Raw genomic sequence first — 12410 nt, forward strand, 5'->3', positions numbered from 1 at the left:
GCAGCATCACTGGCTAGGCCAGCATTTATTGCCCATCCCTAATTTCCTTTGAAAAGGTGGTGGTGAGCTACCTTCTTGAACTGCTGCAGTTAATGTGATGTATAGGGAGGAAGTTCCAGGATTTTGTCCCAGTGACAGTGAAGGAACAGTCATATATTTCCAAGTCAGGAGGGTGTGCGGTTTGGAGGGGAACTTGCAGGTGGTGCTGTTCCCATGTGTCTGTTGCCCTTGTCCTTCTAGCTGGTAGAGGTCGCAGATCCAACCAGGGTTAATGTCATGGATAAAGAATATTCTGTGCAGAGCTAAGCAACAGCCAATCAGCTGGTAGTTTGGTATCCCTTAGCATCCGCATTGCGCACTCAGGTAATCTGATCACTCAAAGATAAATTTACCAGACAGAAACAGTTCAATTTGAGAAGGGTCAAACAGTGTTCTTGCAATTGAGCAGCCTGCCAAATTGATTGTCTACTGTTGATTGCCAAATTGGTTCCGAGAGTATTTTTCCATGGGCAGACATTAATTTTACACATAATTAGGAGCAGGAGTAAGCCATTTGGCCCCTTCGAGCCTGCTCTGCCATTTGACAAGATCATGGCTGATCTGATTGTGGTCTGAACTCACATTCCACTTAACCCCCATAACCTTTGACACCCTTGTTTGCCAAGAATCTCTCTACCTCTCAATTAAAAATATTAAATGACCCTACCTCCAACCCTCTGTGGAGAAGAGAGTTCCAAAGACTCATGACCGTCTGAGAGAGAACTCAACTTCTCATCTCTGCCTTGACTGGGTGACCCCTCATACCTGTATAATCGGTGCGAAGATTCCTGTGTACCAGCAATGGTCCATTATGTTAAATTAGAAGGTGCTGCGAGGGAAACCTGAAAGGAACTATAATCTCCTCTGATAACGATGATGGAAAAATGAGTGGGTGCCATCAGCAAGGGTCAGACAAGTAGCAGATAGTAGCAGAAATCAGATAGTGCTGACATAGTAAGTAGAGATTTCCACTTGGATATAGATGACTGTTATTAAAGGAACATGGGAGACCAGCTGTTAAAAACATCCACAACTTATATTGTAAAGAAATAATCATTTGAAATAGGAGGATCTTGATTGAAATAAGAGAATAACAGAAAGCTATAATATGAAAAGATTATTATTATACATCTTTGCCCTTTTTAGCTGCAATTTGTCTACAGAAATAACTTACTGTAAATTACAGAAAGGATTATAGCCTTGGAAATCTCCTTCTTTATCATCGCGTTTACTGTTAAACACAGGTTCCAAATCCAGCTGTCTCTATGTTGTGGGTAATTGTTACACATGTTTTAGCATGGATTTTAACAACTGCTTTGGGAGCTAAGGGGAATCACTGAATCATCATTGTGAGGGGCGAAGGTTAACACCATTTGCCTGGCAGAACCAGAGCAGACCAGGATTTAAATTGACTAGCTCCATACATCACTCCAATACTGCCCATGGTATTATTGAGCTCTATTGTCTCTGTACACATACATCTATAATTCTGTATCCTGTCACTGTGTATACTCTCCATGTCACCAATTTCCTTGTCCTCTCTGTCTTAACCCCAACTCTTTTGTGGTTTTTAACTTTTCCTCGAATTAGTTTAAATCATCCCGTGTAGTGAGTTCCATTTTCTACCCTCTCTGTTCAAACTTCCCTGATAGGTGTAAATGTCTCAGTTCTGCTATCATTTGGTAAATCATTTTATAATCTTCTCCATTGACTATATTCTTCTCATTTAACAGGGATCAGAACTGCACTCAGTATTCCAATGGTGTCTGAGATCAATACACATTTAACAGAAATTCACTACCCTTTTATTCTATCCCAGTAGAAACATAGAACAGTACAGCACAGAACAGGCCCTTCGGCCCACGATGTTGTGCCGAGCTTTATCTGAAACCAAGATCAAGCTATCCCATTCCCTATCATCCTGGTGTGCTCCATGTGCCTATCCAATAACCGCTTAAATGTTCCTAAAGTGTCTGACTCCACTATCACTGCAGGCAGTCCATTCCACACCCCAACCACTCTCTGAGTAAAGAACCTACCTCGGGCATCCTTCCTATATCTCCCACCATGAACCCTATAGTTATGCCCCCTTGTAATAGCTCCATCCACCCGAGGAAATAGTCTTTGAACATTCACTCTATCTATCCCCTTCATCATTTTATAAACCTCTATCAAGTCTCCCCTCAACCTCCTCCGCTCCAGAGAGGACAGCCCTAGCTCCCTCAACCTTTCCTCATAAGACCTACCCTCCAAACCAGGCAGCATCCTGGTAAATCTCCTCTGCACTCTTCTTTTATCAACAAATTCTTTTATCTACAACTCTTTTAATCATTTGTATATTAGCCCCCCAGATTCCTTTAATTTTTCCCCGTTGAGACATTATTCATAGAATCTATAGAAGACTTACGGTGCAGAAAGAGGCCATTCGGCCAATCAACTCTGCACTGCTTCTCTGAAAGTGCATCCCACCCAGGCCCTCCCCTCTGCCCTATCCCCGTAACCCACGCATTTAACGTTGCTAATCCACCTAACCTACACATCCTTGGAAACTAAGGGGCAATTTAACATGGCCAATCCCCCTAACCTGCATATCTTTGCACCGTGGGAAGAAACCGGAGCACCCGGAGGAAACCCATGCAGACATGAAGGGAATGTGCAAACTCCACACAGACAGTCACCCAAAGCTGGAATCGAACCTGGGTTCTTGGCGCTGTGAAGCAGCAGTGCTAACCATTGTTCCACCATACCACCCAAGGGGTATGTGATCTCTATATTCCTCTTCACCAAATGCACCACCTCGCATTTCTCTGTATTGAAATTCATTTACCAACTAAACACCCATTCTGCGAGTTTATTAATGTTTCCCTGTATTCTGTCACAGGTGCTCCTCTGACTGTACCCCACAGTTTGGTGTTGTCCATGTTACTGCGCCCAATTATGATACTACAACTTGTTAGGAAACTTTTTTTAATGTTACATTTTAAATATATATATATTGGATTAAGTTTAAAGACTGTTTCAAAATGGCTGCAAGCTACCAGACCGAATTGTGGATATCGGACTGGGTCTCCTCTTCCAAGAGAACAAAAAACAATCTTTAAGTTAACTGTGTTCACTGTAGTCTTATCCAGAAGAGAACAAGGATTTGCTGCTGTGTCATTGTAAGAATGTAAATAGTGCCTCAGCCAGCTAACAGCGAGGAACCACGCTCTGTATCTAACCTGTGCATGTGTGTATTAGTAACATCTTTTCTCCAGTAACTTCCAGAGCAATAAGGTGAAATAAACTAAATTTTTTAAGCAAAAAGGCTTTGTTGGTGTTTTATTAGAATTTCTCAGTCACTGTGTAAGAATATACACATTGTTCATGGGGGACTTTGGGGGGAACAACGGGAGAGAACGACTATTGAAGCGTTTATGTCTTATTTGGGAAAATGAGTTGGCATTTTGTACAGGTCACATGATCACAATGGCTGTTTTAGCTTAGCTGTGAAAAAGCATTTGGAAATGGCATGTCTGTAGATCCAGAGAGAAACATCTCGAAGAAGCTTCAGCCCAGGGAGAGACAGAGCAAGGCATCTAAAAACAGCTCCCGGTCTGCTGTAAAGTGACGAGGCAGCTAACAGTGTCTGTGAAACAGAAAAGGAACCTCCTGTCCTCTCTGTAAACTTGATTCTACCTACTAAGCTCACCTATTAAAGCAGTTCCCAGCAATTCGACCACGGAAGCCATCATAGCTGCAACTCTGTATCTTCAAAACCTCCACCACAGACAACACAACATCTCGACTTCAAGAATATCAGAGAAAACTGATCCAATTTTTAAAATTGTAATTTTATCTAATGTGTGCCTGTGTGTGTGTAGCAATAAGGCGAAATAAACTAACTTTTTTAAGCAAAAAGGCTTTGCTGCTGGGTTCTTTTAAATAGAATTTCTCACTCCATGCGTAAGAATACACACGTTGTTCACAGGGGGATTTTGGGAGGGACAACTTTTAAAGTGTCGGTGACACCCACACATTTTGACATTTCTGCTTCCATATCAGATATGTAAATATCCAACAAGACCAATCTTTGGTCTCCTTGTTTATCAGCCTGAGGAACTAAAAGTGAAGTTTATTTATTAGTCACAAGTAGGCTTACATTAACAGTACAATGAAGTTGCTGTGAAAATCCCCTAGTCGCCACACTCCGGCGCCTGTTCGGGTACACCGAGGGAGAATTTAGCATAGCCAATCCATCTAACCAGCACATCTTTGGACTGTGGGAGGAAACCGGAGCACCCAGAGGAAACTCACGCAGACACAGGGAGAATGTGCAAACTCCATACAGACAGTGACCCAAGCCAGGAATCGAACCCGGGGTCTCTGGCACTGTGAGGCAGCAGTGCTAACCACTGTGCCGCCCATTAGTTTTAACCAATACTGTGTTCTGTTAACAACCAACTCACTTTCTATGTGATTACTTCACATACATTACTTCATAACTTATTGAGTTCTTTGAGAAGGTGACCAAAGAGGTGGATGAGGGTAAAGCAGTTGATGTGATCTATATGGATCTCAGTAAAGTGTTTGATAAGGTAGGCTATTGCAGAAAATACGGAGGCATGGGATTGAGGGTGAGTTTGCAGTTTGGATCAGAAATTGGCTAGCTGTAAGAAGACAGAGGGTGGTGGTTGATGGGAAATGTTCATCCTGGAGTTCAGTTACTAGTGGTGTACCGCAAGGATCTGTTTTGGGGCCACTGCTGTTTGTCATTTTTATAAATGACCTGGATGAAGGCCTAGAAGGCTGGGTTAGTAAATTTGCGGATGACACTGGAGTTGTGGACCGTGCGGAAGGATGTTGCAGGTTACAGAGGGACATGGATAAGCTGCAGAGCTGGGCTGAGAGGTGGCAAATGGAGTTTAATGCGGAAAAGTGTGAGGTGATTCACTTTGGAAGGAGTAACAAGAATACAGAGTACTGGGCTAATGGTAAGATACTTGGTAGTTTGGATGAGCAGAAAGATCTCGGTGTCCATGTGCAGAGATCCCTGAAAGTTGGCACCCAGGTTGATAGGGTTGTTAAGAAGGCGTACAGTGTGTCAGCTTTTATTGGTAGAGGGATTGAGTTTCGGAGCCATGATGTCATGTTGCAGCTGTACAAAACTCTGGTGCGGCTGCACTTGGAGTATTGCGTACAGTTCTGGTCGCCGCATTATAGGAAAGATGTGGAAGCATTGGAAAGGGTGCAGAGGAGATTTACCAGGATGTTGCCTGGTATAGTGGGAAGGTCTTATGAGGAAAGGCTGAGTGACTTGAGGCTGTTTTCGTTAGAGAGAAGGTTAAGAGGTGTCTTAATAGAGGCATACAAGATGATCAGAGGATTAGATAGGGTGGACAGTGAGAGCCTTTTTCCTCGGATGGTGATGGCTAGCACGAGGGGACATAGCTTTAAATTGAGGGGTGAGAGATATAGGACAGATGTTAGAGGTAGGTTCTTTACTCAGAGAGTAGTAAGGGCGTGGAATGCCCTGCCTGCAACAGTAGTGGACTCGTCAACATTAAGGGCATTTAAAGGGTCATTGGATAAACATATGGATGATATTGGAATAGTGTAGGTTAGATGGGCTTTAGATTGGTTTCACAGGTCGGCGCAACATCGTGGGCCGAAAGGCCTGTACTGCGCTGTAATGTTCTATGTTCTATACTCTGTACAAATACAAAGAAGAAGAACAAAGAACAGCACAGGAACAGGCCTTTCGGCCCACCAAGCCTGCGCCTTTCTAAACTAAAGACTTTTTGCCCTAACACGGTTTGTATCATAGAAACCCTACAGTACAGAAAGAGGCCATTCGGCCCATCGAGTCTGCACTGACCACAATCCCACCCAGGCCCCACCCCCATATCCCCACCCCCATATCCCCACCCCCGTATCCCTACATATTTTACCCACTAATCCCGCTACCTACGCATCTCAGGACACTAAGGGGCAATTATTTTTAGCATAGCCAATCAACCTAACCCGCACATCTTTGGACTATGGGAGGAAACCGAAGCACCCGGAGGAAACCCACGCAGATGCGAGGAGAATGTGCAAACTCCACGCAGACAGTGACCCAAGCCAGGAATGGAACCCAGGTCCCTGGAGCTGTGAAGCAGCAGTGCTAACCACTGTGCTACCGTGCCGTATCCCTCTATTCTCTACCTATTCATGTATCTCTTAAGCACTGCTATTGTATCTGCTTCTACCATCTCCTCTGGCAGCACATTCCAGGCACTTACCATCCTGTATGTAAAAAATACAGCCTCCTTTAAACTTCCTCCCTTTTACCCTAAAACCTACGTCCCCTAGTAATTGACATTTCTACCCTGGGGAAAACAACTGACTATCTGCGCCTCTCATAATTTTGTAAACTTCTATCAGGTCGCCCCTTTGATAGATGAGGCGGGAGTGGGGAATTGTCCAACTCTCTGAGGTAACCAGAGGACATTGAAAATAATTGGCTAAAAAGACAGAAGTTAGATATTAAGAATTTCTCTTGCACAATGAGTTGGTTAGGATTTGGAACACATAAAGGGTGGTGGGTGCAGATTCAACAACTTTCAAAGGAGAATTGGGGAAAGGGTGGCACAGTGATTAGCAGTGCCGCTTCAAGGGACTCAGGTTCATTTTCGGCCTTGGGTGACTGTCTGTGTGAAGTTTGCACGTTCTCCCTGTGTCTGTGGATTTCCTCTGGGTGCTCCGGTTTCCTCCCACTCCTAAGGTGTACGGGTTAGGTTGATTTGCCATGCTCAATTGTCCCTTAGTATTAGGGAGATTAGCAGGGTGAAAATGTGCGTTTACGGGGATAGGGCCTAAGTGGGATTGTTGGTGCAGGCTCGATGGGCCACATGGCCTCTTTCTGTACTGCAGGGATTCTATGATTCTATTTACAATTCTAAATATCTGGAGGGAAACATTTTTCAGGCCCATTGGGAATGTGCAGGAGAATGGGACTCATTGGATGGTCGGTGGTGGCGTTCACGAGGGGTCATAGGTTCAAGGTGAAGGGGGGGAGGTTTAACACAGATATCAGAAGGACATATTTCACACAGAGGGTCGTGGGGGCCTGGAATGTGTTGCCGGGCAAGGTGGTGGAGGCGGACACACTGGGAACGTTTAAGACTTATCTAGACAGCTATATGAACGGAGTGGGAATGGAGGGATACAAAAGAGTGGTCTAGTCTGGACCAGGGAGCGGCGCGGGCTAATTGTTCCTTGTTTCTCGTTTCAAGGCTTCATTCTATGATCATCTTGCTGGTGCCAGTACAGAGCGAGACTGCGGATAGTTGGGAACCTGTCTCGGGGGCAGGGAATTCATATGGTGTTCGTGGAAGTGGAAATGACTAGGGTTGGGAAGCATTTCCCGATCAGGGCCATTGTGATCTCCTGGACTCGTTTCGATCGCCTCAGGGGGTCGGAGAAGAATTTCCCAGATTTTTTTTCCCCATATTGGCCCTGGGGTTTTTCACTCTGGGTTTTCGCCTCTCCCTGGAGATCACATGGTCTGGAATGGGGGGGGTGGGGGTGAGTTAATAGGTTGTAATGAACAAAGCATCGTAGCTGTGAGGGACAGCTCGGTGGATAGGATATTGGTATGTAGATAGGCTGGAAAATTGGGCAGGGATCCTGGATTCAGGATTCAATCCTGGACCGGGGAGCGGCGCGGGCTTGGAGGGCCGAAGGGCCTGTTCCTGTGCTGTATTGTTCTTTGTTCTTTCAATGAGCTGGCAGAAGCCCGATGGGCTGAATGACCTCCTGTGTTATACAGGATATCACTGCCTGTGGGGAAAAAAAACAAATGCAGTAGGGTCCAGCAGCGTATGTGGAACAGATAAGGGAAGTTTTCAGGTGTGGATTCTTTCTGAGAACTGGTTTTGATGAGACTGAGAGAATCAGTTTGCTTGAGGCAGTGTTTCAGCTGGGATTTTCCAGAGAAGACAAAGAGCTTATAGCTGCCAGGAGGGAACCACCCCCACCCACCAAGACCCTGTGAGGTGGGGAGATAAATGGGAGGGGACAGGGGCTGTTACTTCCTGCTGTGAATTCAGTGTCGGTCACTGTTTTGCTGAGATCTGCTGTGATTTTGACTCTCAACTGCTCCATAGTCTTTCACCATTCTGGAACTGCCTCATTGCAACACTGGCGTCTCCACACCTCACACCTACAGGCACTGCCTCCTTTCCTCCAAGTCATAACTTTGTTTCTCTTTGAGCTTCCAGCTAACCTAATGGGCTTCCTCCAAATGTTGCTGATTGGGATCTTCCCACTCCTGGACTGTGGTAAGTGCGGTTTCGCTTATTTTTGCCATATTTAGTTTAGGTATGATTCCCCAGCCCACAATGGAGTCTCTCTCCTCTGCACAATGACACCTTCCATGCTGAATTTATTATAATTCTGATGTTAAAATACGACGTTGAATAAAAATAAATGTGATGCTGTGACGATTGAAACTATCCCCAAGCTTGGAGAAGATTACCAAGGGGAACTTAAGATGTTACAGGGCAGAGGATCTGATTGTTACTCAGTTTCCTGCCTGTTTATCAACCGTAATGCACACTCCAAATGCCCATTTGCCCAATCTGGGTTAACCCTTTCGAGAGAAGGTTTAACCTGAGGGTGAATGTTACCCAAAGACTGTAACAAAAGATACTTTAAACATTTCACAGCATCAATATTAGGGTGGTTGTTTCTGGAATTGTTGGGGTGAGTTTGTACTCATCAAAGCTTTTTTAAAAAATCAGTCTTGGGATGTGAATGCTGCAGTATAGAGGGATCTAGGTGTCCTTGGACATGCATCATAAAGAGTTAGCATGTATGTAGGGCACATAATTATGGAGGCAAATGAAATGTTGGCCTTTATTGCTAGGGTATAAAAGTAGAGAAATCTTTTTACAATTGTACAGTGCATTGGTGAAACCACACCTGGATACTGTCTGCAGTTTTTGTCTCCTTACCTAAGAGATTGGGGGGGAGCGGGGTTGTCTGTGAGATATACTTGTGTTGGAAATAGTTCAGAGAGGGTTCTCTAGGGTGATTCCAAGGATGAAGGGGTTTGTCTTATGAGGAAAGATTGAGCAGATTGGGGTTGTACCCAGTGACATTTAGACAAATGTGAGGTGATCTTATTGATCTTAATATGCCAGAGGGATGGGAACCTATGTAAGGAGTCCGAGAAGGAGGAAGCAAGGACAAAATGTGGGGAGAAGGTTCCAACTACATCAAAAATCAGGAAAAAAGTTAAAAGGAAGGAGAACTCAGGAGATGTTATTAATGGAAGTGTTAGAATTCAAAAAGAAGGTACAAAAAGGGCATTTTCTCTGAATGCTCGTAGCATTCAAAACAAGGTAAATGAGTTGACGGCACAAATCATTGTGAATGAGTATGATTTGGTGGCTGTTACAGAGATATGGTTGCAGGATGGTCACGACTGGGAGTTAAGTATCCAGGGGTATCAGGCTGTTCGGAGGGACCGACAGGAAGGTAAGGGAGGCGAAGGAAGGTACAGTTAGGGATCCTCTCAGAAGAAGCGATCACAGTATGTTTGAATTTAAAATACAGATGGAGCGTGAGAAGATAAAATCCAATACCAGTGTCTTGTGTTTAAACAAAGGAGACTACAAAGGGATGAGGGAGGCGTTGGCTAAGGTAGAGTGAGAGCAAAAACTGGGACAATTGAGGAACAGTGGAGGACTTTCAAAGCGATCTTTCACAGTGCTCAGCAAACTTATATACTAGTGATAAGGAAGGACTGTAGAAAAAGAGATAATCAGCCATGGATATCTAAGGAAATAAAGGAGGGTATCAAATTGAAAGAAAATGCATACAAAGTGGCAAAGATTAGTGGGAACCTAGAGGATTGGGAAATCTTTAAAGGTCAACAGAAAGCCACGATAAAAGCTATAAAGAAAAGTAAGATGGATTATGAGAGTGTAAACTAGCTCAGAATATAAAAACATAGCAAAAGTTTCTACAAATATACAAAATGAAAAAGAGTGGCTAAAGAAAACTGGTCCTTTAGGGGATGAGAAGGGGGATGTAATAACTGGAAGTGAGAAAATGGCTGAGGCATTGAACAGGTATTTTGTGTCGGTCTTCACAGTGGAAGACACAAATAACATGCCAAAAATTGATGACAGGAAGGCTATGGCAGGTGAGGACCTAGAAACTATCATTATCACGAAAGAGGTAGTGTTGGGCAAGTTAATGGGGCTAAAGGTAGACAAGTCTCCTGGCCCTGATGGAATGCATCCCAGGTTACTAAAAGCGATGGCGGGAGAAATAGCAAATGCACTAGTGGTAATTTACCAAAATTCGCTGGACTCTGGGGTGGTTCCCACAGATTGGAAAACAGCAAATGTGACGCCACTGTTTAAAAAAGGAGGTAGACAAAAGGTGGGTAACTATAGGCCGGTTAGCTTAACTTCTGTAGGAGGGAAAATGCTTCAATCTATCATCAAGGAAGAAATGGGGAGACATCTGGATATAAATTGTCCCATTGGTAAGATGCAGCATGGGTTCATAAAGGGCAGGTCATGTTTGACGAATTTGGTGGAATTCTTTGAGAACATTACATGTGCAGTGGACAATGGGGAACCTGTGGATGGGGTGTGTCTGGATTTCCAGGAGGCATTTGACAAGGTGCTGCACCAAAGACTGCTGCATAAGATAAAGGTGCACGGTGTTACGGGTAATGTATTAGCATGGATAGAGGATTGGTTAACTAACAGAAAGCAAAGAGTGGGGGTAAATGGGTGTTTTTCTGGTTGGCGATCAGTGACGAGTGGTGTGCCTCAGGGATCAGTGTTGGGATCGCAATTTACAATTTACATCGATGATTTGGAGTTGGGGACCAAGTGTAGTGTGTCAAAATTCGCAGATGACACTAAGATGAGTGGCAGAGCAAAATGTGCAGAGGATGCTGAAAGTCTGCAAAGGGATATCGATAATCTAAGTGAGTGGGCGAGGGTCTGGCAGATGGAGTACAATGTTGGTAGGAATAACAGCAAAATGGACTATTATTTAAATGGTAAAAAATTGCAGCATGCTGCTGTGCAGAGGGACCTGGGTGTCCTTGTGCAAGAATCACAAGGAGTTGGTTTGCAGGTGCAGCAGGTAATTAAGAAGTCAAATGAAATTTGTCTTTCATTGCTGGAGGGATGGAGTTTAAAAACAGCGAGGTTATGTTGCAGCTGTATAAGGTGCTGGTAAGGCCACACCTGGAGTACTTCGTACAGTTTTGGTCTCCTGACTTGAGAAAGGGTATACTGGCACTGGAGGGGGTGCAGAGGAGATTCACTAGGTTGATTCTGGAGTTGAGAGGGTTGGCTTATGAGGAGAGACTGAGTAGACTGGGGCTATACTCATTGGAATTCAGAAGAATGAGGAGAGATCTTATAGAAACATATAAGATTATGAAGGGAATGGATAAGTTAGAAGCAGGGAAGTTGTTTCCACTGGCGGGTGAAACTAGAACTAGGGGGCATGGCCTCAAAATATAGGGGAGCAGATTTAGGACTGAGTTGAGGAGGAACTTCTTCACACAAAGGGTTGTGAATCTGTGGAATTCCCTGCCCAGTGAAGCAGTTGAGGCTACCTCATTAAATGTTTTTAAGGCAAGGATAGATAAATTTTTGAACAGTAAAGGAATTAAGGGTTATGGTGAGCGGGCGGGTAAGTGGAGCTGAGTCCACGAAAAGATCAGCTATGATCTTATTGAATGGCAGAGCAGGCCCGAGGGGCCAGATGGCCTACTCCTGCTCCTAGTTCTTATGTTCTTATGTCCCAGAGGGCGTCAAGGTTATTCAGTGTTATTGGAGCTGCACTGATTCAGGCAGTCACTCTCCCCTCACCTCTTGAGTCAGTTTTTTTGTCCATGTTTGGACCAAGGTTGTAATAAGGTCAGGAGCTGAGTGACCATGGTGGAACCCAAACTGAGCGTCAATGTGCAGGTTATTGCTGAGTAAGTGTTGCTTGATAGCGTTGTTGATGACCCCTTCTATCACGTTACTGATGGGCCAGTAACTGGCCGGGTTAAGTTTGTCCTGTTTTTTGTGTACAGAACATACCTGGGCAATTTCCTGGGTAGATGCCAGTGTTTTAGCTGTACTGGGACAGCTTGGCAATGGGTATGGCAAATTCTGGGACACAAGTTTTCAGTACTATTGCCAAAATATTGTCAGTGTCCATAGTCTTTGAAATATCCAGTGCCTTCAGCAGGGCTTGATATCACGTGGAGTGAATCGAATGGGTTGAAGACTGACATCTGTGATGCTGGGGCCCTCCAGAGGAGGCCGAGATGGATCATCCACTCAGCACTCTGGCTGAAGATTGTTGTGAATGCTTCAGCC

The sequence above is a fragment of the Mustelus asterias genome, chromosome 17, assembly GCF_964213995.1.
Source record: "Mustelus asterias chromosome 17, sMusAst1.hap1.1, whole genome shotgun sequence".
In the NCBI taxonomy this organism is placed as follows: Eukaryota; Metazoa; Chordata; class Chondrichthyes; order Carcharhiniformes; family Triakidae; genus Mustelus; species Mustelus asterias.